Source organism: Gorilla gorilla, chromosome 5 (assembly GCF_029281585.2).
Source record: "Gorilla gorilla gorilla isolate KB3781 chromosome 5, NHGRI_mGorGor1-v2.1_pri, whole genome shotgun sequence".
Lineage (NCBI taxonomy): Eukaryota > Metazoa > Chordata > Mammalia > Primates > Hominidae > Gorilla > Gorilla gorilla.
Genome location: NC_073229.2, coordinates 114,419,704 through 114,443,694, shown reverse-complemented (window position 1 = coordinate 114,443,694; position 23,991 = coordinate 114,419,704). Strand labels below are relative to the sequence as shown.

The following is a 23,991-nucleotide window of genomic DNA, read 5'->3' as shown; positions in this document are numbered from 1 at the left end:
TTTAATCTTTTCCCCTTTATGTAATTAGTCACTTGTTCTTTTGATGTTCCTAGCAAAACTAATATTTAAAGGGCTAGTCATAAAATTCCAAAATAAAAAGTTCTTAAATGACTTAAAATCAGAGATAAAATATGCTTTACTGTATAGTAAAAATGGAGAAAACGTCTCATGAATAGATGTTCTTTAAGGCTGTGTGACCATGAGTTATTTGATTTAAGCGTGTGTTACCAGGTCTGTGTTCTTTTGGTATATAGGACCAAGGAACTACTTTATGGCTTAATGTTTGCTGTACGTATGTCATCTAGATGAGATAATGTATGACAGAGGCCTTTATAAAATGATAAAGTAGTGTAGACTTTTTTTTTTTTTTTTTGAGACGGAGTCTCGCTCTGTCGCCCAGGCTGGAGTGCAGTGGCATGATCTCGGCTCACTGCAACCTCCACCTCCTGGGTTCAAGCAACTCTCCTGCCTCAGCCTCTTGAGTGGCTGGGATTACAGGCATGCGCTGCCGTGCCCAGCTAATTTTTGTATTTTTAGTAGAGACGGGGTTTCCCTGTGTTGGCCAGGCTGGTCTCAAACTCCTGATCTCAGGTGATCCTCCCACCTCAGCCTCCCAAAGTGCTGGGATTACAGGCGTGAGCCACCGTGCCTGGCCGTATTCTTTTTTTTTTAAGAGCAAGATTTAGGAAGATTACTGCATATCCCTATAGCGTTTGTTGGATTTTAGATTTTTTTCAGAATGGTTTGAAATCACATATTCTAACTTGAACTCTAAACCTGGTCTGTCCAGTATGGTAGCCATCAGCCACATGTGGCATTTGAGCATATGAAATGTGGTTGAGATGTGCTGTGCAATATACACCAGCTTTCAAACAAAAAATATATATATCCCCTTGATAATTTTTATTATGTTGATTACATGTTGAAATGATAATGTTTTACATATATAGGATTAACTAATAAATATTAAGATACATTTGGCCTGTTCCTTTTTACTTTTTAATGTGGCTACTAGAAATTTAAAATTATATGTGGTTCACCTTATACTTTGATTTCAAAGTGCTGGTTTAGTCTCTAAAGTCTAGAGTGATTGAGAGCTCTCAGAGAAAAGAAGATCAGAGCTTAACAGAGAGTTTTAGAGATGAGATGCCACCGACAGAATCCACTTACTTGAAGAAATCCCAGTCTGCACCTTTGCCCTACTTTTAGAGATTACTGCTTTCTTGAACCCACAAAGTAGAGCACTGGGTAGCAAGCATTTAATATCTACAATGTACAGAGCATTGAAGGGGGATTAAAATAAGTATCACACAGGTCCCTGCCTTTAGGGAAAACATATAGTCTACTGGGGAAGCAAGATATGAGCACATGAGTTGTTAAATCATGGCTTGAGAGATACATAGCTGTTCAATGCTCAGATCCAAGACTGTTGCAAACAGACGGTTGAGGCACTAAACAAAAAAGTGCTTCAAAGGAAGGAAAGATCTCTATGGCCTGGAAAGGTCTCCATGGCCTGGAAGGGTGTCCCACCAGAGGAATGCCTTGGCTGGGCACTGACGAGTGGGTAGAATTTCAGTGGGCAGAGAGAAAGGGGGCATGGCCAGGTAGGAGGCAGGATAGAGTGGGAAGAAGGAGGAAAACATGGAAAAGCACAGAATGGTTGAGAAGTCAGTGAGAAGAAGAGATGGATTGAACTGTGAGCTGTGAGTAGAATCATTCTCTAGTCCACTTATTATTGAAGCTTTAATATTTGACATCGTCTCCTATAATATTATGTATCTTGACACTCTTCCAAAAGTTATTTACCAAGTGTCTCAAAGTAGAGGTTAGGGCAGGACACTTTAACTTTGGGTAGAATAAATGTTGCATATCTTTGATTGTTAGGAAGTTCTTTAAATGGCAAAACTGATAATATTATCTTGCCAGTTATGTTTATACTAACATTTTGTGTAGAACCATGTAACTTTAAAGGCTTCTCGGATAAGTACATTATTAGTATTTCAGGCAGTAGTGCTCAGCATTTGTATATTCTTCTTGCTTAAAATGCCTTCAGTGTTATGTCATTTGATCTTTGCTGTTGGCTCCATTTTATAGAACTGGAAGCCAGAGAAGCTAAGATTGAATAATTAACGGTAGAGTCTGGAATTTGAACCTAGCTCTTAAGCTTCTTCCATTTTACTGTGTGAAACACACTAGTTTTCATTCCTGTAAGTCTGTTTCTTAAGAGAAGCTGATTAATTTTATTTCTTTTTAATTGAATGATAATATAAATAGAGAAAAGTATGCATATAACATATATTCATCTTACTGATGAATTTCCATAAAGTGAACACACTGTTGTAACCAGTTCCCAGATTAAGACACAGCATTATCAGTGCCCTAGAAATCCCTCAGGCTTCCTTCCAGTAACTGCTTCACCCGTGGTAGCCACTACCCTGACTTGGGAAAGCATAAATTTGCTTTGCCTGTTTTTGAACTTTATATCAGTGGAGATACAGAATGTACTATTTTGTGTCTAACTTCTTTCACTCGATAATATGCACAGTTAACTCATATTGTGCATGACACCATATTGACTATGGTAGTTGATTTTTCATTCTCCATGCTATATAGTATTATATTGTGTGACTATACCACTATTTATTAATGTGTATAGTTTCCAGTTTGGGGCCATTATGAGTAGCACTGTGTAGATTCTAGAACATATCTTCAGGTGAACAACATAATTATTTGTGTTGGGCATATTTAGGAGTTAAATCAGGAAAGCAGTGTAATTTTTACATGTCTTGTAGATGAGGCTGAAATTTGACTTTGTGACAGTCTTCAAGAAAAGAAGTGAAAACCTCAAACTGTTGGTGTCTTGAATAGTATATCAAAATAAATACTAAGGCAGCCATTATGAAAAGGTCCAAGGTAGAGGAATTTTAATGCCCGAACACATTTTTTCAAGGGAGGATGAAAATAGTCAATTCTCATATAGAGAGAATTTGAAAGGGTTAGGATGTTAAAATACTGACATTATATCACTCAGGTTTCTCTTACAGTTATATTTTTTTTCTCCAAGAGAACTTTTAGCAGGTGATAGTGGAAAACTAAGGTGTGATTGGTACCAAAATGACCATTGTCCCAGGGTGTAATAAGGGATGAATAACTGGGGAGTGTATTTACTAGGAAATAAGAAAATGGGGTTGGGTTAAATGGCAGGAAGGTACATTCCAAAAGCTATAATGCAAGCTCTGGTTCTCAAAATTTTACTGAAATTTCCCCTCTCTCTCACTCTTTTGCTTAGCGTAATCTGCAGGAAAAAGAATTTGCATTCTTTTAAAGAAGGCAATTATAAATACCATAACTTGTTTTTAGAAAAAATCTTAGACGTTTATCCAGAGGCAACCTGTCTGAATGAAAATGTAGTTCTAGGATTTGCCAACACAAAAGACTTCAGTGTCTACCTTTAATGCTTATTAACATTAATGGTGATCATTTAAAGGTGTGTGTTTTATGTTTAGATTTATAGGTGTTGTTGATCTTAAGCAGACTAGGCAGAGAAATCCTTCACATTTTCTGTGCCTTCATTCAGGATGGCCCTAGGCATGTTACATGGGAAATGAGAATATGTGAATAAATACTCTCATACTTTCTTGGGCCTCAATGAAAAGAACATTTGTTACCATTTTTAGTCATAAATTAAAATTATTTCAGAGTAGGAAATATAACATTAATTTAGAACATGGCTGTCATAGATGAAACGTTTTACACATGTATTGCTGTGGTAGACATTCCTTGCATTTATTGAAAGCCTCTCCTTTATAAAGTTAGTGAAGTGTGACTACTCTGACCTCCAAATACTGGGTGTATTTGAACTATGAAAGTAGGTTTAAAAGTTACACTTTTCTTTAATGCCCATTGATGATTTCTTTTTTTTTTTTTTTTTTTTAAGACGAAATCTAGCCCTGTCACCCAGGCTGGAGTGCAGTGGTGTGATCTTGGCTCACTGCAGCCTCTGCCTCCTGGGTTCAAACTGTTCTCCTGCCTCAGCCTCCCAAGTAGCTGGGACTAAAGATGCACACCACCATGCCTGGCTAATTTTTCTGTAGAGACTGGGTTTCACCATATTGGCCAGGCTGGTCTTGAACTTCTGACCTCAGATGTTCAGGCCACCTCGGCCTCCCAAAGTGCTGGGATTACAGGCGTGAGCCACCGCGCCCATCCAGAACAACAGGCACTGGGGCCTACTGGAGAGTGGAGAGTGGGAGGAGGGGGAAGAGCAGAAAAAAAAAAAAACTATCAGGTACTAGGCTTAGTACCTGGATGACAAAATAATCTGCACGACAAACCCCCATGACGCAAGTTACCCATATCACAAATCTGCACATGTAACCCTGAAGGTAAAAGTTAAGTAAATAATAAAATATTTTACATTTATTAAAAAATTCTAAAATGGTTGTATTTTAAAAGTAAAAACAAATTTTGGTTAGGATTTGAGCTTATTCCATTTTTCTTCTAATTTTCCAAATTAAATGTAAAATGAGAGCATTCCAGGTAGGGGGAGGTAGGGGAGAAACCAAATAATTTTCAAGTCATATTTGAAGAGCAGGTATGTTCTCTCATGATTTACAGTGCAGGTGCATTTTAATTTAACTGCTTTGAATGATGATAAAAATTGTTCAAGTAGAACAAAGCAGAGTTTTAGAAGTGACTTGTAAACAGCCATTCTTAATTTTTTCCTGTTTTCTCTCCACTTATGTGACTTGCATGAATTTCTGAAGCAGTCCTTTCAAATGACACTGCTCCAAACATGTGAATTGCATTCATCAACAAAATCCAGCCTTTTCCTTTGTAGGACAATGTGGGGTCACGGGGCAAGGGGTCTTTTCTTTGTCTAGCCTGGTGCCAAAGCAAAGACTAGTCCTCCCTGCGTTTGGACCCAGTGACATGTTTCCATTTGTCATTGAACACTAGGGGGAGGAACTGTAGCCTCTGAGGTACCCCCATTTGGTCCTCACCCTCTACCAGAGGATTTGCTGCTTCAGCCTCTTCAGTGCCCCAGGTATTTGATGCAAAGATTATGCACTTATGCTGCCAGTTATCAGGGTTGTGTGGGTGTCTTTAGAGGGGTCTCCCCTTAGCTTAGCATCAGGTCTCAATGACAGAATCTAAATAACACAGGTTACTCATCACGAGTTAAAGATTTTTTCCCTTTTCACATTGATGCTTCTGATATACTTTTATACGTTAGCTGATTGTATGTGCGTACTTTGTGGCTGCAAAGATGCAGCTGGAAAGTGTGTGGGGGTTGTCTGCTTCCTCTGAGGCTGCTACAGGTGGTCAGGTGGGGGCGGCCGTGATAAAGGTACAGCACCCACTTCCGCCAGCTTGTCTTGTGCGCCCTGTAACCCACTGCATGAACCCGAGTGGCACTTCAACCGGATTTTCTTGTTGGCACTTTTATCTTTCACTGCTTCTGACTTGCCTGTTGAGGTTTATGACTAAGGTTGTGATTAAAAATTCCCTTTTTAGGTATGAAAAGTCTTTTCAATTACTTTGTGTTCCTTTTTTTGTTTTGTTTTGTTTTTGTTGTGTGTGGACTTTCTGGGTTTTGTAAAAATGAATCTTAAAAAAATCTTAATATTATGTAAGAGTTAGATAAAGGTTAAGTAGCTAATACATTCTCTCATCAGGGCATAGAATCAACGTATGTTCTTGGAAGATTAAGTGTGTCAAAATGCATTTTATGATAGAAGCACTGTCAGTTATTTAGAATAGGCAAGGAAAAGCCCATTTCAGAATATTGTCATAAAATCAGACTTGGAAAGGTTTTCGTTTATTCAGTCTGTATTCCCCTATCTGTCTGTTTAATCTCTGCATATTACTGTCCTTGGAGCACGGAGAAACGTGAGCTACCCTTGGAGGTTTATAGTCCCACTGGAAGGGAACTAATGTTTATGCCTGATTATATGATAGGAGCTTTACATGTTCTTATTCAGTCTTTGAGGAAACCTTATAAATAAGATAATAACTTTTTCAGAGAAAGAAGCTGGGGTTCTGAGACATTACCCACTTAGGGGCACCCAGAGGAAAGAGCAAGACCTCCAGCTCCATCACCAGTAATTTCCAGCCTGTGAGCTGCCCTCCACACTCAGTAATTTAAAAAACAACTTGATTTGGGGACATCTAGTAAATATTCTAGAAGTTCAGAGGCAGAAAAGCTAGTTTGCAGCTGAAGTACTCAGATTTCCCACTGGCTGAGTGGGAAATCAGACCCGAGCCTTGACAGTGGGCAGAATTTGTATAGAGGAGCCAAGAGAAGAAGAGTTTCCACACTGTGTAAGCCAAATGATGGAAGGTGTAATAACAAAGGAAAGGTGAGCACACAGGTTTAGGAGATGCTGTGTGAGCCAGTCCAGCTGGGAGCCATTACCATTTAACACTTAATGGAGTGCTTACTGTGCTAGGCACTCTTCTAAATTCTTCACACCTTTTAACTATTCTTATCTTCACAGCAAGCCTTTGCAGGAGATATTATCAAGTCCCTCCTGCCCCCACTTTTTTTAGAAACAGAGTCTTGCTCTGTTGCCCAGGCTGGAGTGCAGTGTTATGATCGTAGGTCATGGTGGCCTAGAACCCCTGGGCTCAAGTGATCGTTTTGCCTTAGCCTCCTGAGTAGCCAGGACTACAGGTGTGTGCCACCATGCCTGGCTAATTTTTTTTCCCCATAGAAACAGGATCTCGTTATGTTATCCAGGCTGGTTTTGAACACCTGGCCTCAAGCGATCCTCCGCCTTAGCCTCCCAAAGTGCTGGGATTACAGGTGTGAGCCACTGCACCTGGCCTTCATTGAGGGATGAGGAGACTGAGGCACATAGCAGTCAAGTTGTGGAACTGTGATTCAAAGCACGGCCACCAGGATCCAGAGCCTGAGTTCTTAGCTACTCTGCTGTCTTGTTTTCTCTCTACCGGGCAATGCAGGTTGCTTGTTAGAGGGGTGATGAGGATTCTCAAATTGCTGGGGATAGCGAGAGGAAGATGAAAATGGCAGGGGTAGTGATAGAAAGATCAAAATGGCAGCAGCACGCTGGCCAATTTTACAAGAGGAAACATTAGGAAAGAAGAGAAGAGGGAGTTTTTCTCAGCTAAGCAGGATCTGGTCAGTGTAAGTGGGTAGCAAAAGATAGAGGTGAGATGTAACAAATCAATAGGCCTTGATGAATGACTGGAATTGAAGAAGAGGGAATGAGCAAAAATGAATCTAAGATTTGGAGCTTGGTTGGCTGGGAGGATAATTCTGCTGTTGCAGAAATCAATGAGGTCAATAGCCAAGCTCATTTTTCCACAGCAGTAGTGTTGCGGCAAGAAATGAAGGCTTTTGAAGAGCATATGCAGTAGAGATACCATATGCAGAGTTGAGAATAAAGGAGAGGAGTTCAAGGGAGGGAATGGGGATGACTGGGGGGCTATCTGCAAGGAGAGAATTGATGTGCTGGGAATAGATGATTTCTGAGGGAGAGAGAAAAACCCAGGGCCTTAAAAAGTGTCCTTGGTCAAGAAGCAGAAGGAGAAAGAGGAGCAGGAAACCATAAAAGAAACAGGCGAAGCAGGAGAGAGAGGAGAATAAAAAGAGAAAAAAAGAAAACTACTGAACAGTGTCAGACACTACAAAGAAGTCAAGGAGAACAAGAGTGAAAGGGGGACATAAGATTTGACACGGAAGAAGGCCATTTGTACCCTGCACAGTAAGTCTTGGTGACATGGGGAGGTGAAATCCAGTTGCATTAAAGTCTGTGGTATTGCTGAGTTCTTCCTCATGGGCAAATCCCTGGACCTTTTCTAAGCACTAAATTTGCAGGTAGTTCAATGTCAAGCAGAGAAGGAAGTTGGTTAACAGCACTTGGTTGCATGATACTACGTTTTGTTATAGTGACCTAACTGATCTAACGTGTTTTGTCTTTCAGCGCGTTCATTCACATAGCTCCCAGTTTTAACATTTCGCCACCTACTGAAGACATCATTTGGGACCAAGCTGATGAGCCCTTGAAGCACAGCAGGTGAGGCAAGGACCTCAGCTTGGTCTTTGTTTCATAGGTTTACACAGCTAGCTTACATTCCCACCAGCAGTGTGAAAGTGTTCCCTTTTTACCAGATCCACGCCAGCATCTATTATTTTTTGTTTTTCAGTTATGTCCGTTCTTACAGGAGTAAGATGATATCTCGTGCGCTTTTAATTTGCATTTCCCTAATAGAGATGTTGAGCATTTTTTCTTATGTTTGTTGGCTATTTGGATATCTTCTTTTGAGAATTGTCTGTTCATGTCCTTTGCCCAGTTTTTGATAGATTCTTTTTAGTTTATTAGCTTTTAATATAAACATGAGAAAAACCACATAAATTGTAGCATTCTTTTCAAAATAAAACTGCAATCAATACTTGAATGAATCTCCAAGCTCTGAACTTCATAAACAATGTTTTTTCTTTGCTTTTTTTTTCTTTTTCTTTCTTTTTCTTTTTTTTTTAAATGGGGTTGTTTTTATCTTGCTGATTTGAGTTCCTTGTAGATTCTGGATATTAGTCCTTTGTCAGGTGCATAGTTTGCAAAGATTTTCTCCCACTCTGTGGGTTGTCTTTTTACTCTGTTGATTAATTCTTTTGCTATGCAGAAGCTTTTTAGTTTAATTAGGTCCCAACTATTTATTTTTGTTTTTGTTGCATTTGCTTTTGGGTTCTTAGGCATGAACTTTTTGCCTAAGCCAATGTCTAGAAGAGTTTTTCCAATGTTCTAGAGTTTGTATGGTTTCAGGTCTTAGATTTAAGTCTTTGATTCATCTTGATTTTTGTATAAAGTGAGAGATGAGGATCCAGTTCATTCTTCTACATGTGGCTTGCCAATTATTCCAGCACCATTTATTGAATAGGGTATTCTTTCCTCACTTTATGTTTTTGTTTGCTTTGTCAAAGATCAGTTGGCTGTAAGTATATGGCTTTATTTCCGGATTCTCTGTTCTGTTCCATTGGTCTATGTGCCTGTTTTTATACCAGCACCATGCTGTTTTGGCAACTATAGCCTTGTAGTATAGTTGGAAATTGGGCAATGTGATGCCTCCAGATTTCTTCTTTTTGCTTTTGTTCTTTTGGCTATGTGTACCTTTTTTTGGTTCCTTATGAATTTTAGGATTGTTTTTTCTAGTTCTATGAAGAATGATGATAGTATTTTGATGGGAATTGCATTGAATCTGTAGATTGCTTTTGTCAGTATGGTCATTTTCATAATATTGATTCTACTCATCCATGAGCATGAAATGTGTTTCCATTTGTTTGTGCCATCGATTATTTCTTTCAGCAGTGTTTTGTAGTTTTCCCTGTAGAGATTTTCACCTCCTTGGTTAGGTGTATTCCTAAGTATTTTATTTGTTTATTTAGCAGCTGTTGTAAAAGGGATTTAATTCTTGATTTGATTCTCAGCATGGTCACTGTTGGTGTATAGCAGTGCTACTGATTTGTGTTCATTGATTTTGCCTCCTGAGACCTTACTGATCTAGGAGCTTTTTGGATGAGTCTTTAGAGTTTCTTAGGTAGTACAACCACTCTGGAAAACAGTGTGGAGATTCCTTAAAGAACTAAAAGTAGAACTACCGTTCCATCTAGCAGTCCCACTATTATCTACCCAAAGGAAAAGAAGTCATTATATGAAAAAGACACTTGCACATGCATGTTTATAGCAGCACAATTTGCAATTTCAAAAATATGGAACCAGCTTAAATACCCATCAACCAATGAGTGGATGAAGAAAATGTGGTATATATACATCATGAAATACTACTCAGCCATAAAAAGGAACAAAATAATGGCATTCACAGCAATCTGGATGGAATTGGAGACCATTATCCTAAGTGAAGTAACTCAGGAATGGAAAACCAAATATAGTGTATCATAAGAATGATATAATGGACTCTGGAGACTCAGAGGGAAGTTCCACTAGGGAACTTATCCATGTAACCAGAAACCATATGTTCCCCCAAAACTATTGAAATAAAATAAAAATTAAATTAAAATTTTAAAAGTTCACACAGTTGCCCAGCGTGTGTCCCACTCACTGGGGCCATCAGCTTATTCTGTGTATTTCTAAGCATCTTATGAACACACTGATTATTATAAGGAATCCAAACAATATAGCACTGCCACACTTGGGGCTGCTTTTTGTTTTAGGGCTCTTTTATTATGGTAAGTCCAACCGATATGAAAATAACCTAAATTTTCTCTGACTTCTCAGAAATTCTCAAAACATCAAAATGTGCCCTGTCTTTTGATGCTGGTTACCCCTTGGTGGGAATCCAGGATTTCCCTATTTCAATGTCACAGCTGTGAGTTGTAAAGCATTTCATTCACCACAGTGCTAGTTACAGTTGGTTTTATTTAAGCTGCCAGATTTGGAAATGCACCTCACTATAGCATTAGTTTAAAAAATTTAGGAAGGGGAGAAGAAATTTGTATGTACAAATGATATTTTTTACTTTTGTACTGTAAGTATGTTTTTTGGTTCTTTATTCTTCCCACCAGTTTTTCTGGGTAACTGTAACTTGGTGTATCAACTTTTAGAAAACTCAGAAGACTTAGGAGTATGTAAGCTCTCTCCCTTCCCTTCCCACCCCTCACCCCCAGCATAGAATATTGGTAGGTGAAACTTTATTAAATAGAGTCTGCACAGAGTAGTCAGACCTTAGCCCCACCTAACCCTGCCACTTGTCTCTGTTACTGATTTCTGTTGCTATTAGCATCTTCATTCAGAAGGATGAGAGGGGAGAAAAAAATGAAAATGAAGTTAATTTTGTTCAGCAAAAGTTAAAATGTCTGGCTGAACTCTGGGTAGCTGGTTTTGGAGTTGTATGGGGTTTCATTTATTCTCCAGGTCTCTTAGTCTTCACTTGAAAATAGAAACTAGAGTTCATTTTTCCTGACAAGAATGAACTTAATTATTTACCTAGAATGGTTAGTAATCTGTTCTTATTACCAGAAAGCTTTCTTCTGATCTATTTAGTATCTTTTTTCATAAGAGTTTGAATATATTAGCATGTATTCTCAATAGAATCTAATCTTTCATTATTAAAGTTCCTAAATATCTTATATTACTATGTTTTATCATTATGAACATTGACTCTCATTGTTTAGAGTTTTGCTTCTCTAATTATCTTGGGTGAAGGACCAGTTTTGTTTTTAATTTCCAGTATGTCATGGATTGATAATTTTATAAAATACAATAAAAATGATTTACTAGAAAAATGAAATACTAAAAAAATGAAATTTAAAGAAACTAAAAACATAAGCCTGATTAAACATTTATTATTCTTATAGTCAACAGACATAAAATTACTCTGGCAAGCTGCTGTAAAAAAAACTCTAAAGGCCTACTCTCAGTTTCTGTGCTTATTCTGGGACTAGGGCTGGTCTGCAGAGTCCAGTTCGAGTTGCACTGTTGGACAGAATATATACAACTTAGGAGACTGAAGTTCAGTAGATATTAATTTCAGAACATATCCTCAAAGTGGGTTTTTGGGGACTGTCCCCTTCACATTTCTTGCATGTATAAAAGGCAAGTGCAGTTTGGGTACAGTGGTTCACGGCTGTAATCCCAGCACTTTGGGAGGCCAAGGCAGGCAGATCACTTGAGATCAGGGGTTTGAGGCAAATTTGGCCAACATGGTGAAACCTCGTCTCTAAAAATACAAAAATTAGCTGGGCATGGTGGTGTGCACATGTAATCCCAGCTACTCAGGAGGCTGAGGCATGAGAATTGCCTGAACCCAGGAGGCAGAGGTTGCAGTGAGCCAAGATCATGGCACTGCACCCTAGCCTGGGCGACAGAGCAAGACCCTGTCTCAAAAAAAAAAAAAAAAAAAAAAAGGGCAAGTGCAGAAAAAAAATGCTGTTTACTTAAACTTTTTCTATTTTAAAAAAAATTATAGGACAATGCATAAAATAATATTTAGGTGAATATAGAAAAAGTTGATTGTCTTTCTCCCACTCCTCTGGTTGTTTCTTTTCCTTTCTCTATACGTCATATGCATACATACAAACATATACCTTTACATGGAGAAGGGACATTTTTTCTCCTATGAAAATGGCATCATAAATAGTACTCTGCAACTTTCTTTAATATTTTGTTACAACATTTATCCTTATCAAATATGAATCTAGTGGCTCTTTTTAACAGTTGCATAATATCCTATGGTATCGTTGTACCATAGTTTATTCAATTATTCCCCAGCTGATATACATTCAAGAGCATTCTAGGTTTTTACCATTCCTAACAACACTGCAGTTAAATTCTTGTACATATATTCATATGTATCTACTTTGATATTTGAAGGATAGATTCCTAAAAACGGAGTCAATGACTCATACATGATGTCAGATGATATTCCAAAAAAGTTGCATTGCTGTAGAGTCACACCTGCAAAATATGAGAGTACCTGTTTGCCTCACCCCTGCCAGGTGTTAGGAATCTTTTTAAGTGTTCTCTCTCTGCGGTGTAAAGTGATCACTAGCTGTTTTGAGTTCCCCTGATTGCCAGCAAGAGTGTGCTTCTTTTCATATGTTTAAGGGCCTGCTGGATCTTTCTATTCAATTTGGGGGCAACAAAACTTGACAGATTTTATTTTATTAGGTCTTTTGTATACCAAGTTTTCTGTCTGTGGTACATTCAGTGGTTGGGGTTTATATTATTTGTTCGTTTTAGTAGGGTAGAGGACATGGGAAAAGAACAAAGATACAGTGTTGAGGGTTTTTTGGTGGGGGGGGAGATGTCTTAGTTCTGATTTTCTTTGTCTAACATGTTTTTTTTCTTCAAGATCAGCTTACAGGAAATCCGTCCCTATTTGTGTGTAATGTAAAAAGGGCACAGGGTGGGGCATCTTTATAGCTTGGCATAGTGTATATCGTTATTCAAGATTGCTCAAAGACTATGCATTGCCACGTGTACTTTTAAAAAATTGAGGTAAGTTCATATAAAATTAACCCTCCTCAAGTGTACAGTTCAGTGGCATATAGTACATTTACAGTGCCGTGCGACTGGGACCTCTATCCAGTTCTGAAACATTTTCCTCACCCCAAAGGAAACTCCGTCCCCATTAAGCAGTCACTCCTTATTCCCCTCATCCCTCAACCCCTGGAAACCACTCATCTGCTTCCTGAGTCTATGGTTTCACCTTTTCTGGATATTTCATATAAATTGAGTCATGCAGTATGTGACTTTTTATGTCTGGCTTTTTTCATTTAGCATAACATTTTTGAGGTTCATTTGTATTGTTGTGTGTATCAGTACTTCATTCCTTATTGTGGCTGGATAAAATTTTATTGTATGCTACAATATACAATAATTTGTTTATCCATTTACCAGTTGATATTAGGGTTGTTTCCACCTTTTGGCTGCTGTGAACAATTGCCCATGTGCACCTAGATGCCAAGTTAAGTCATAGAGAGGCATGAGGGAAGAAGAAAGACAGCTGAAAAGAACCTCCCAGGGAGCATCTTCTGTCTTCTAGAGCCTTCCTCTCTCTGTAGTTGGTCATCTACAGGCTCTTCAGGAGGCTGGGTCAGTCGTGGGGCCAGATTTGGGATCTGTTTTCATTGGCTTCAATATCTTCGTTAAACCAGAGATAGACCCTCCATATCACACCCTCTGGATTTAAAAAGGAATTTACATCCCACCCTCAGGGCACTGGGTCTGCTCTAGCCTCCATGGGTGCAGTGGCCGCAAGGAACATTCATGGCTATTCCTCCATGGTTGTTGCCTCTACCTTTAGCATCTGGGTTGGAGCTTGTAGAATGTGGTGATCAGGAGGAATTGTGCCCACGTAGTACCTGGGCATATGACAGTATAGGCTCATTTCCCATCTCTGCAGCCTTAGTCCAGTTATGTACCTCTCAGTTTTCTCCCTGGTAAAATGGCATTACTAATACTTACATCATAGGGTTGTAGAGATAGTTACATGGGATAATGTATAGAGAGCACTGTTACCGTACCATGTGGTAGTACTTGATAAATGTTCATTTCTTCTGTTCTCAGTGCTTCTCTGTCCTCTTCTATCTGGTGCCCAGGACATTACATACTTCACAAGGTAGTATTAAGTTTAAAATGAGTTGATAATGCAGATGAAGTCTCTTAGCACCATGCCTGCAACGTAAGTCAACACTCACTATAGATAGAAAGATACCTTACCTTGCAGTTAGGATTTCTCATTGGGAAAATGCCATCCAATTGATTACAAGCCGTCTAAAGTGTTTTAAGTGGTAAAGATTTCACCTGGGTATATTGAGTTGTTCTGCAGCATGGTGTTTATTACCATAGACACATCAGGCTAATTAAGACAGCCATGTTCGGGATAGGTGCACTATCACTAAGATCCTGATGTGTGAGTTGGGCATTTCCCATCATGTTAGCACAAATATATTAAAGAAAGTTACTTTTATATCAAAGTGTTTGCATCCCAAAGAAAATACTTGTACAGCCTAAAATTCTCTTTCTTGTGGAAGCTGACAAGAGACTTCTGTCTTGCCCTCCAAAGTGGTTTAGTATCCTGTTTTGAGCACTCTTTGGGTGCTGTTATTTAGAAATTCTATTTTAGAGCAAATGGGAAGGATTTTATAAAAAAGGGAGAAGCAACTGTCCTCCACCATGCTCTCTCTCAACTGTGTAACAAGGCTTTCTGAGGGTGAAGTGGATCCCCATAAAGTGGGCCCCATGTGGGAACCTTTTACGAGGTTTTCTTGTTGTAATGGCTGATATAATTAAAGGAGAGAGTTCATGTTTTGTCTGAAATGGAGCATGCCTTGAGTTACAATGTTTTGTTTTTCTCACCAAATATATCCTGACTATAATAGCAAACAGCTTGTATAAGATTTTTACATAAACATTTGAAAAAGCATTCTTGTCTTCACTGAAATTTTGAAAGCCTTTTAAGAATATTTGTAGCACTTATGTTTTTAAATGTACAGGTCTAACATGCAGTTGTTTATTTGGTAAATTCATTCCATGAGGGTGCTTTGAATCTACCTCCAACGTCTCACGGGTCTCCCAGACTTCCCAGGAACCACTGCTTGACAGCTGGAGAGACAGCAGGTGAACCAGGGTCTCACTGGGAGGCAAAGACGAGGAAACCCCAAAGGGACAGCTTTCTGGAGAAAAATGCCTGGCTGTGAATGCCTCTTCACCTCCATCCCAGATACACACTTCCAGGATGTGCAAATTGAGTCAACATCATGTCTGTAGAGGACAACAACATGTCTTTTGTTAGTCTTGACATTTCTTTAGCCCTAGGCCTCTCAAGTTTTAGATACGTGATGCTCAAGAAATGCATTTACAATTTGAAAACCTGGTGCTCATTAAGTAATTCTTTTAAAACTTTTTTCTTTTCCTTTTGAAAAATTCAAACCTAGAGAGGAGATGAAAGAATCATATGAAGAACATTTATATACCCTTTGTTTATATTTGCCAATTATTAATATTTGTTATTTTGTCTCTGAATTTATAGTTTTGTATGTGTGTTGGCAAGAGGGGTTCATTTTTTAGAACTATTTAAAAGTAAGTTGCAGACTTACTTTCATGACATTTTTCCCTGAAGACCTCAGCATCATTTCTGAAGAATAAGAACATTTTCCTACGTAACCACAATCCTGTTATAAAGTAAGTCTTAATTGAAAACTTCAGACAGAGGACAAAAGAGTAAAAAAGGCAGAGATTGAACAAAGCTGTAATTGAACTTGGAAAGTATAAGGAGAAGAAATATAGGGAGGTAATTAGAACTCCTGTTTGGTTCCTTAAAGGATAAATTTTGTATATACCAGTAAATCACTCAATGAATGCAGATTTTCTTCAAATATTTACTTTATCTAGTCCAAGGAGTTTCTCCTGGTGCTCTGAAGTCAGTGTTTTGGCCAGGGTTATAAGCTTTTCAGCCTGTAAATACATTTCTTCAGCATCATCAATCTAAAACCTGAGTGACCACATCCTACTTAGACTTGTGGTTAGGAGCAAATTTTCAAGGGATTTTGCTGGTGCCATTACCTTGAGAACATGGGACCTTCAGTTATTACAGTCAGAAATGTTTACTAATGGGCAGTTAGTGTAAACATGGGAGTCCTTTCCTGACATTTAATTTAGGTTTGAGTAAAAGCTAATGTGTTAGCACACTATTTTGAGAAATAATTTTACAGGCTTGGCAAAATGTTAAGCTTGATGTCATCACAGACTTTTGCAGATTTAGGCTTCAGGAGTCAGTGCAAGAAAAAATGCTACTCTTATAAAGGCTGAACAGCAGGAACAAAGTTAAGTGGATGGCATGTAGATGCATCACTAATTTGTCTATTTTAAAACAAAGATATACATTTTCTTGATACCACTAGCTTATAGAACATTAAACAAATTAAAAGGTTTATTTGGACTGTTTCCCTGAAAGCCTCCTTCTTCGGTAGGATTTAATATTTTGCCAGAAGAATTATGTTTGGGGATTTATTTTTCAAATTTTTTAAAAAAGCTATTTTCACTAAGCTTTGGGAGGGGAACCATATTAAGCTGTCTGTCTAACTAAGCACATCAGGCATCATCATGTCAAGAATGAGAAACTGTGTGTTTCCTTTAACAGCAGTGTATGTCATAGAGATGTTTGACCCGTGATTTTTCATGAAAAGGTCCATTTTCAGTAAACTCTTGTGCTTACCTAGTGTCTTCAATGTGATAACTGGCCTCCCACTGATCAGGGGTGAGATGCATCACAGAGAGTTTGAAACTACACATTTTGTCTTTTATTTCCTTTTTCTTTTTACTCTTTCAGCCTTCAGTGGCCATGGAGATTTTTTATTTTAAATTCCAATTTTACATATCAGATTTACAAACTGTGACTTTTAAAATAATTGTTGTACTCTTTTCTGTGAGTGAATTTTAAAAAGCATTTAATGTAAAATGCATGTGTAGTTTCTTGTGTATCAAAGCCATGCTTTTCCTTAGCTCAGCTTAATCGTCTCCTGTTTCCAATTTGTGTTAGAAAGTTCTGTGTGAAATGTGAACTCTAGTTTATATACTTACTAACAGTTAATGCGTGTCCCTTGGGATAATAGCTCTTGAGCTATCTTTGTGGCTATCTTACGTAGACCATTTGAATCTTCCTCCTTTAATGCCAAGTATCCACTTTTCACGTGTAAATTGGAGATGTCACTACCTGCACTTGGACACCAGTGTGTGCATGTAATGTTGATTGGTGTCATCATGGTTTTTGGCTACTCTGTGATAATTTTGTTTTTCAGAGGCAAATTTTGTGAGGCCAGACTTCGGAGATTGGGTCTATACATCATTCATTCTTTCAGTCAGTAAACATCCATTTAGTGCCTACTCTGTGTCAGTGCTAGTCAAAAAGGAACAGGGCAGGATTGCTGTCCTGGAATCATGTGCACGCGTGGTACCCATGAATGGGTACTAACAGCACAACAGCCACTTGAATGGCCTGGGAATGGGGCGTGGGGATGGGAAGGGGCTCCACAGATAGGTGAATGGGTCTGTAAAAGTCATCGCTGTACAAATGAATCCCAAACCAAACATTGAAAGAATGCACAGTAGATTCCCCCAGTTAGGACAGGGTCATAGAGCATTTTAGGCAAAGAGCCCATACAAGGCCATAGAAGCATGAAACATATGCCACATTGTATGAATTTCAAATAACTTCATATAATGAGAGTTTGGGAACATGGAGAAGGTAGTGGAGGAAGATCAGACTAAAACTGATTATGAAGGACCTTACATACCATGCCAAGGAGGCTGGCCTTCATCCTGTAGTGAGTGGGGAACAACTTCAGGAATCTTAATGCAGAGGTTTCATGATGAAATTTGTGCTTTAGAAATATTCTCTTGCAGCACTATGGAGGTACAGATAAGTAGGAATGGAATCCAAGGCGAGAGGGCCACTCTGCTCCTACAGAAGAAGTTCATGGGGCAGTGGCAGTGGGGAGATAAGGAGATGATGGTGCTGAGAGCCAGTTAAGAAATAGAATCCTCAGAACTTGGTAACTGATTGGTTATGAGTATTGAGACTACATGGGTGACTACATGAGTGATCTCATCAGTATATAAGTATATAAGTGCTCAATTAGATCATGAGATCAAGGGGCGATATTAATGTAGGAAACAGAGAACAGAGAGAACCAATGATAGAAGCCCTAGGAAGTGGACTTTTAAGGAGGAAGCAAATAAAAAGAAGCTTTAGAAGGAATGATCTGAGGGTATGAGGAAAACCTGAGGATAGGGTGCTCCACGAACCCAAAGCAGGAATCTGTGGAAGGAGGGAGTAGTCAAGAATATTGAATACTTCAGAGGGGTCAAGCAAGGGTTCCAGAATGTGTCAACTGGTAGGTTCAGTAATCCTAGCAAGAGCAATTAGTAGGTGGTGAAAAATAAGAAATGGGATGGTTCATTTATACTACTCTTTCAAGGAGCTTAGATATGAAGGGAAGGAGAGCAGGAGTTGTCAAGGAACATTTTTTTAATATTCTTTTTCAAGGTTAAAATCTCAAGCAAGTTTACATCCTGGAGGATAAATATAATCCATTAGACAGGAAGAAGAAGGAGATAACTGATGGAATAATGTCTCTAAGCAGATCTGATGGCATGTAAGCTAGAACACATGGCAAGATTAGCTTTGGGCTAGACAAAGGACAACTCAGTTTTTAATAGATGGGAACAAAGGAGGAAAGACTGGGTGTGGATATGGATAAGGGATTGTAGGTCTTGAAAGTTGGAAGTTTCAGGGGTGTAGTGTCCATGAAAATAAGTGCTTAGATCTACAGCTAGAAGCATAGTTGACTGATGGCCCAACTACTGCCCCTCTGCAGCCACCCTTGCATTGTACTAAACTACAAATTGCCACTAGCGTCTCCCAGTCATGACCAAGCACAATAGGGGCTCCTATTGCAGGCTCATTCCTGTGGGACACAGGACTTTTCCAGTGGGCCAAATTGGCTCAAGAACTCCTATTGGCCTGAGCAGACCTTTCTTGGAACTGTGTTGGAATCCAAGACTTCCTAGCCATTCCTTCTTCCTTTCCTCTCCATGTCCATAGGTGTGGTTTGAAGGACCTCCCACATTCTGTGGCTTCCTTTCTCAATATATCTTTTGTATTTCTAGTTCTGTCTTGGTACCTGCTTCTGGGTAGACCCAAACTAACATAAAGAATTTGGTCGAAATGTGTATATTATTAAGGTAATGCTAGCTGCTGTAAAAATAACTTCTCAGTTCAACAACGTGTACATCATTCAGACAGAAAATTAGTAAGAAATGCAGGACTTGAATTGCATTTTTGGCCAAATGGACCCAATAGACATGTACAGAATTTTCCATCCAACAGCAGCAGAATGTAAGTTTTTCTAGAGTACACATAGAACATTCTCCAGGATAGACCATATGTTAGGCCGCAAAATTTAAGATTGAAATTATGTCTAGTATCATTTCAGATATAACTTCAAACCACAGTGGTATAAACTAGACATCAGTGACAGGAGGAATCTTGAAAAATTCACAAATATCTGGAACATAAACAGCATGCTCCAGAACAACCAGTGGGTCAAAGAAGAAATTAAAAGATAAATTTAAAAAATGCCTTGAGACAAATGACAATGGAAACACAATATACCAGAACTGATGGGATGTAGGAGAAGCAGTTCTGAGAGGAACGTTTATAGCAATATATGCCTACATTAGAAAAGAAGAAAGATCTCAAATGAATAGTGTGACATTACACCTCAAGGAACTAGAAAAAGAACAAACTAAAACCAGATTAGTAGAAGGAAAGAAATAAAAATCAGAACAAACATAAACCAAATGGATAATAGAAAAGCCACAGGAAGAATCAATAAACTTAAGAGTTGGGGTTTTTTTAAAGTAAAATTGGCAAACCCATAGATAGTCTAACAAAGAAAAAAGAAAACTCAAGTAAAACCAAAAATGAAATTGAAGAAATTACAACAGACACCTCGGGAATAAAAAGGATGATAAGTCCCTATTATGAACAATTATATGCCAACAAATTGGATGGCCTAGAGGAAACAGATAAATTCCTAGGAAAATACAACCTGCCAGGATTGACTCAGGAGGAAATAGAAAGCCTGTAACAGACCAATCACAAATAGATTGGAGAAGTAATGAAAAACCTCTCAACAAAGACAAGCCCAGGAACAGATAGCTTCACAGCTGAGTTCTACCAAACATTCAAAGAATTGATACCAGTACTTCTTAAACTCTTCCAAAAAAATAGAACTAGAAGGAATACTTTCAAACACATTTTATGAGGCCAGGATCACCTTGATACCCAGCCAGCCAAAGACATCACAAGAAAAGAAAATTTAAACCCAATTTCTCTGATGAATATTGGTGCAAAAAGCCCCAGTAAAATATTAGGAAACCAAATCCAACAACACATCAAAAAGATTACATGTCATGACTAAGTGGGATTTATCCCTGGCATACAAAGCTGGGTTTAACATCTGCAGATCAATCAGTAGTGATACATTGCATTAACAGAATGAAAGATAAAAATCACATGATAATCTTAATTGACACAGAAAAAGCATTTGACAAAGTCCAACATCCTTTATTGAGAAAAATGCTCAATAGTGTATGTATAGAAGGAAAGCTTCTCTATGTAATAAAGGCCATTTATGAAAAACCCACAGCTAGCATTATAATACATGGGGGAAAACTGAAAGTTTTTCCATGAAGGTCTAGTATCAGGCAGGCATGGATGCCCACTTTCACCACTTCTATTCAACATAGTACTGGAAGTACCAGCAATAGTAATTAGATAAGGAAAAGAAATTAAAGGCATTGAGGTCAGGAAGAAGTAAAGTTATCTGTATTTGCAGATGGTGTGATCCTATATTGTAGGGGGGGAAAAAAGCCCCTGCAGATTCCACACAAAAAAACTGTTAGAACAACGAATGAATTCAGTAAAGCTGTGGGATGCAAAATCAACATGCAAAATCAGTTGCGTTTTTTTTCATACCAATTACAGTCTGTTTGAAAAGAACATGAAGAAAATGGTCCCACTTAACAAAGCATCAAAAAGAACAAAATACCTAGGAATAAATTCAACCAATGTGAAAGATGTGTACACTGAAAACTATAAAACATTAATGAAAGAAATTAAGCACAAAAAAATGGAAAGATATCCCATGCTCATGGATCAGAAGAATTAATATTGTTGAAATGTCCATAGTACCCAAAGCAATATACAGATTCAGTGCAATCTCTATCAAAATCCCAGTGACCTTCTTCACAGAAATAGAAAAAATGCTTCTTAAATTTGTACAGAACCATGAAAGACCCTGAATAGCCAAAACAATTATGAAAAAGCAAAACAAAGTTGGAGGTATTATACTTCCTGATTTAAAAATTATATTACAAAGTTGTAGTAATAAAGACAGTATTATACAGGCATAAAAACAGACACATAGACCAGTGGAACAGAATAGAGTCCAGAAATAAATCCGCGTATATATAGTCAACTAATTTTTGACAAGGGCACCAAGAAGACACAATGGGAAAAGAATAGTCTCTTTGATATGATGTTAAGAAAACTGGATTTCCACATGCAAAAGAATGGAATTGGACTGTTATCGTGTACCATATACAAAAATCAACTCAAAATTGATAAAAGACCTAAACGTAAAAGCAGAAACTATAAAACTCCTACACAGGAACATAGGGGAATAGCTCCTGGACGTTGGCGTTGGTAGTCAGCTTTTGGATATCACAACAAGAGCTCAGGCCACAAAAGCAAAATTAAATAAATGGGGGCTGGGCGCAGTGGCTCACGCCTGTAATCCCGGCACTTTTGGGAGGCCGAGGTAGGGGGATCACAAGGTCAGGAGATCGAGACCATCCTGGCCAACATGGTGAAACCCCGTCTCTACTAAAAATACAAAAATTAGCTGGGTGTGGTGGCGCACACCTGTAATTCCAGCTACCTGGGAGGCTGAGGCAGGAGAATCGCTTGAACCCAGGAGGCTGAGATTGTAGTGAGCCGAGATGGCGCCACTGCACTCTAGCCTGGAGGACAGAGTGAGACTCCATCTCAAAAATAAAATAAATAAATGGGACTACACCAAACTAGAAAGTTTCTGTACAGTAAAGGAAACAATCAACAAAGTGAAGTAGCAGCCTACAGATTGGGAAAAAATTCCAATCAGTATATCTCAGTATCCCAGTATACATCAGATATATTGCAAATCATGTATTTGGTAAGGAGTTAGTAGCCAAAATTTATCAGGAACTCATACAACTCAATAGCAAAGAACAAACGAATTACCTGATTTATAAAATGGGCAAAAGGCCTGAATAGACATTTTTCTAAAGAAGACACAAAGATGGCCACAGGCATTTTCATGGGTACACAACATCATATCAGGGAAATGCAAATCAAAACCACTGTGATTTACCTCCTCACAACTGTTAGGATGGCTGTTATCAAAAAGTCAAAAGATAACAAATGTTGGTGAGGATGTGGAGGACTCTTGTCCACTGTTGGTGGGAATGTAGATTGGGTATAGCCGTTATGGAAAACGTTATAGAGGTTTCTAAAGAAATTAAAAACAGAACTACCATATATGACCCAGCCATTCCTTTTCTGGGCATATACCCAAAGGAAATGAAATCACCACCTCATAAAGATGTCTGCACTCCCATGTTCACTGCAGCATGATTCACAATAACTAAGATATGGAAACAACCTAAGTGTCCGATGATGGACAAATAGAGAAAGAAGTGGCTGTAAGTATACCACATTTGGTTTATACCAAATGAATATTATTCAGCCCTAGAAAATAATGAGAGCTTGTCATTTGCCACAACATGGGAAAGCCCATTGTGCTAAGTGAAATACGCCAAAGAAAGACATATTATATGATCTTACTTATATGTGGAACCAAACAAATTTCAAATATGCAGAGAGAGAGAATACAACAGTGGTTACCAGGGATATGGGTTGTGGGCAGGAAATGGAGAGATGTAGGTCAGAGGATACCAAGTAGTATGAACAAGTATAGAGATCTAATGTGCAGTATAAAGACTATAGGTAGTAATGGGATTTATGCTAAATGAGATTTTAGCTGCTCTTAACATAAAAACAAAAATAGGGTAACTGAGATGATGGATATGTTAATTTGCTTCACTACAGTAACCTTTTTACTATTTATATTAAGCCTATAACATCACGTTGTATACCATAAATATACGTAATAAAAATTATTTTTCAAAATAAAAAAATACAAGATAACTTCTCAACATTTCACTGTTCTAACACAAGTTTCTTCCTTATTCACATGAGGTCTTAAATGGGTGTGGATGAATGGTAGGTGACATTTTCCTCCTGGAAATCCTTCAGGAATTCAGATTCCTTCCATCTTGTAGTTTCTCCATCTTCACCATGTGACTCCCAGAGTTACTGTGCTTGTTTGCATCACATCAAGAGAGGGGGAAAAACATGGAAGGTTACACATGGAAGGTTTTTATGGAGTAGGCCTAGAAATTAGCATAGAAATTAGGCCTAGAAATTAGCATATCACTTTCACTTATATTTCGTGGTAGAACTCAATCACATGTCACCAACTAGCTGCAAAGGAGGCTGGAAAACGTGGCCCAGCTGTGCACCAGGAAGAAGACACTATAAGTTTCATGGAATAGTCCCTGTGGGAAGTGGGAGGACACAGCTAATGCTATGAGGCCTGGATTTATCACACTGTATGTTTTATGTGAGGTTTTTTTTTTCCCCAGGAGCTTCAACGTTGAGTTCACTGGTGAAGTTGCTGAGAAAGCAGGTGGTTGAGTTTGAAATTCAGAATTTGGAGGTTCAAAACTGAATAGTTTTAAAAGGAAAACTTGGGCAAGTCTCCGTTGGAAAATGTCTTTTCAGTGTTTCGGTACATTTTGGGGTTGATATGAGAAGGGCTTAGTCACAACCTATGTCACT

General features: G+C 38.4%; 1 protein-coding gene across 2 annotated transcripts in view; it reads left to right on the top strand.

Moving 5' to 3' along the window:
- The window catches only part of BACH2 (BTB domain and CNC homolog 2), a 371,806-nt gene that overhangs the window by 17,129 nt on the left and 330,686 nt on the right, over positions 1-23,991 (top strand). The window contains exon 2 of one of the 2 annotated variants that reach the window (XM_063707782.1): positions 7,950-8,042. The exons of the other annotated variant lie outside the window; for it this stretch is intronic. The gene's annotated coding sequence lies outside the window, so the exon portion shown is untranslated. The remainder of the gene's footprint in view (positions 1-7,949; positions 8,043-23,991) is intronic. 2 annotated transcript variants of the gene reach the window in all.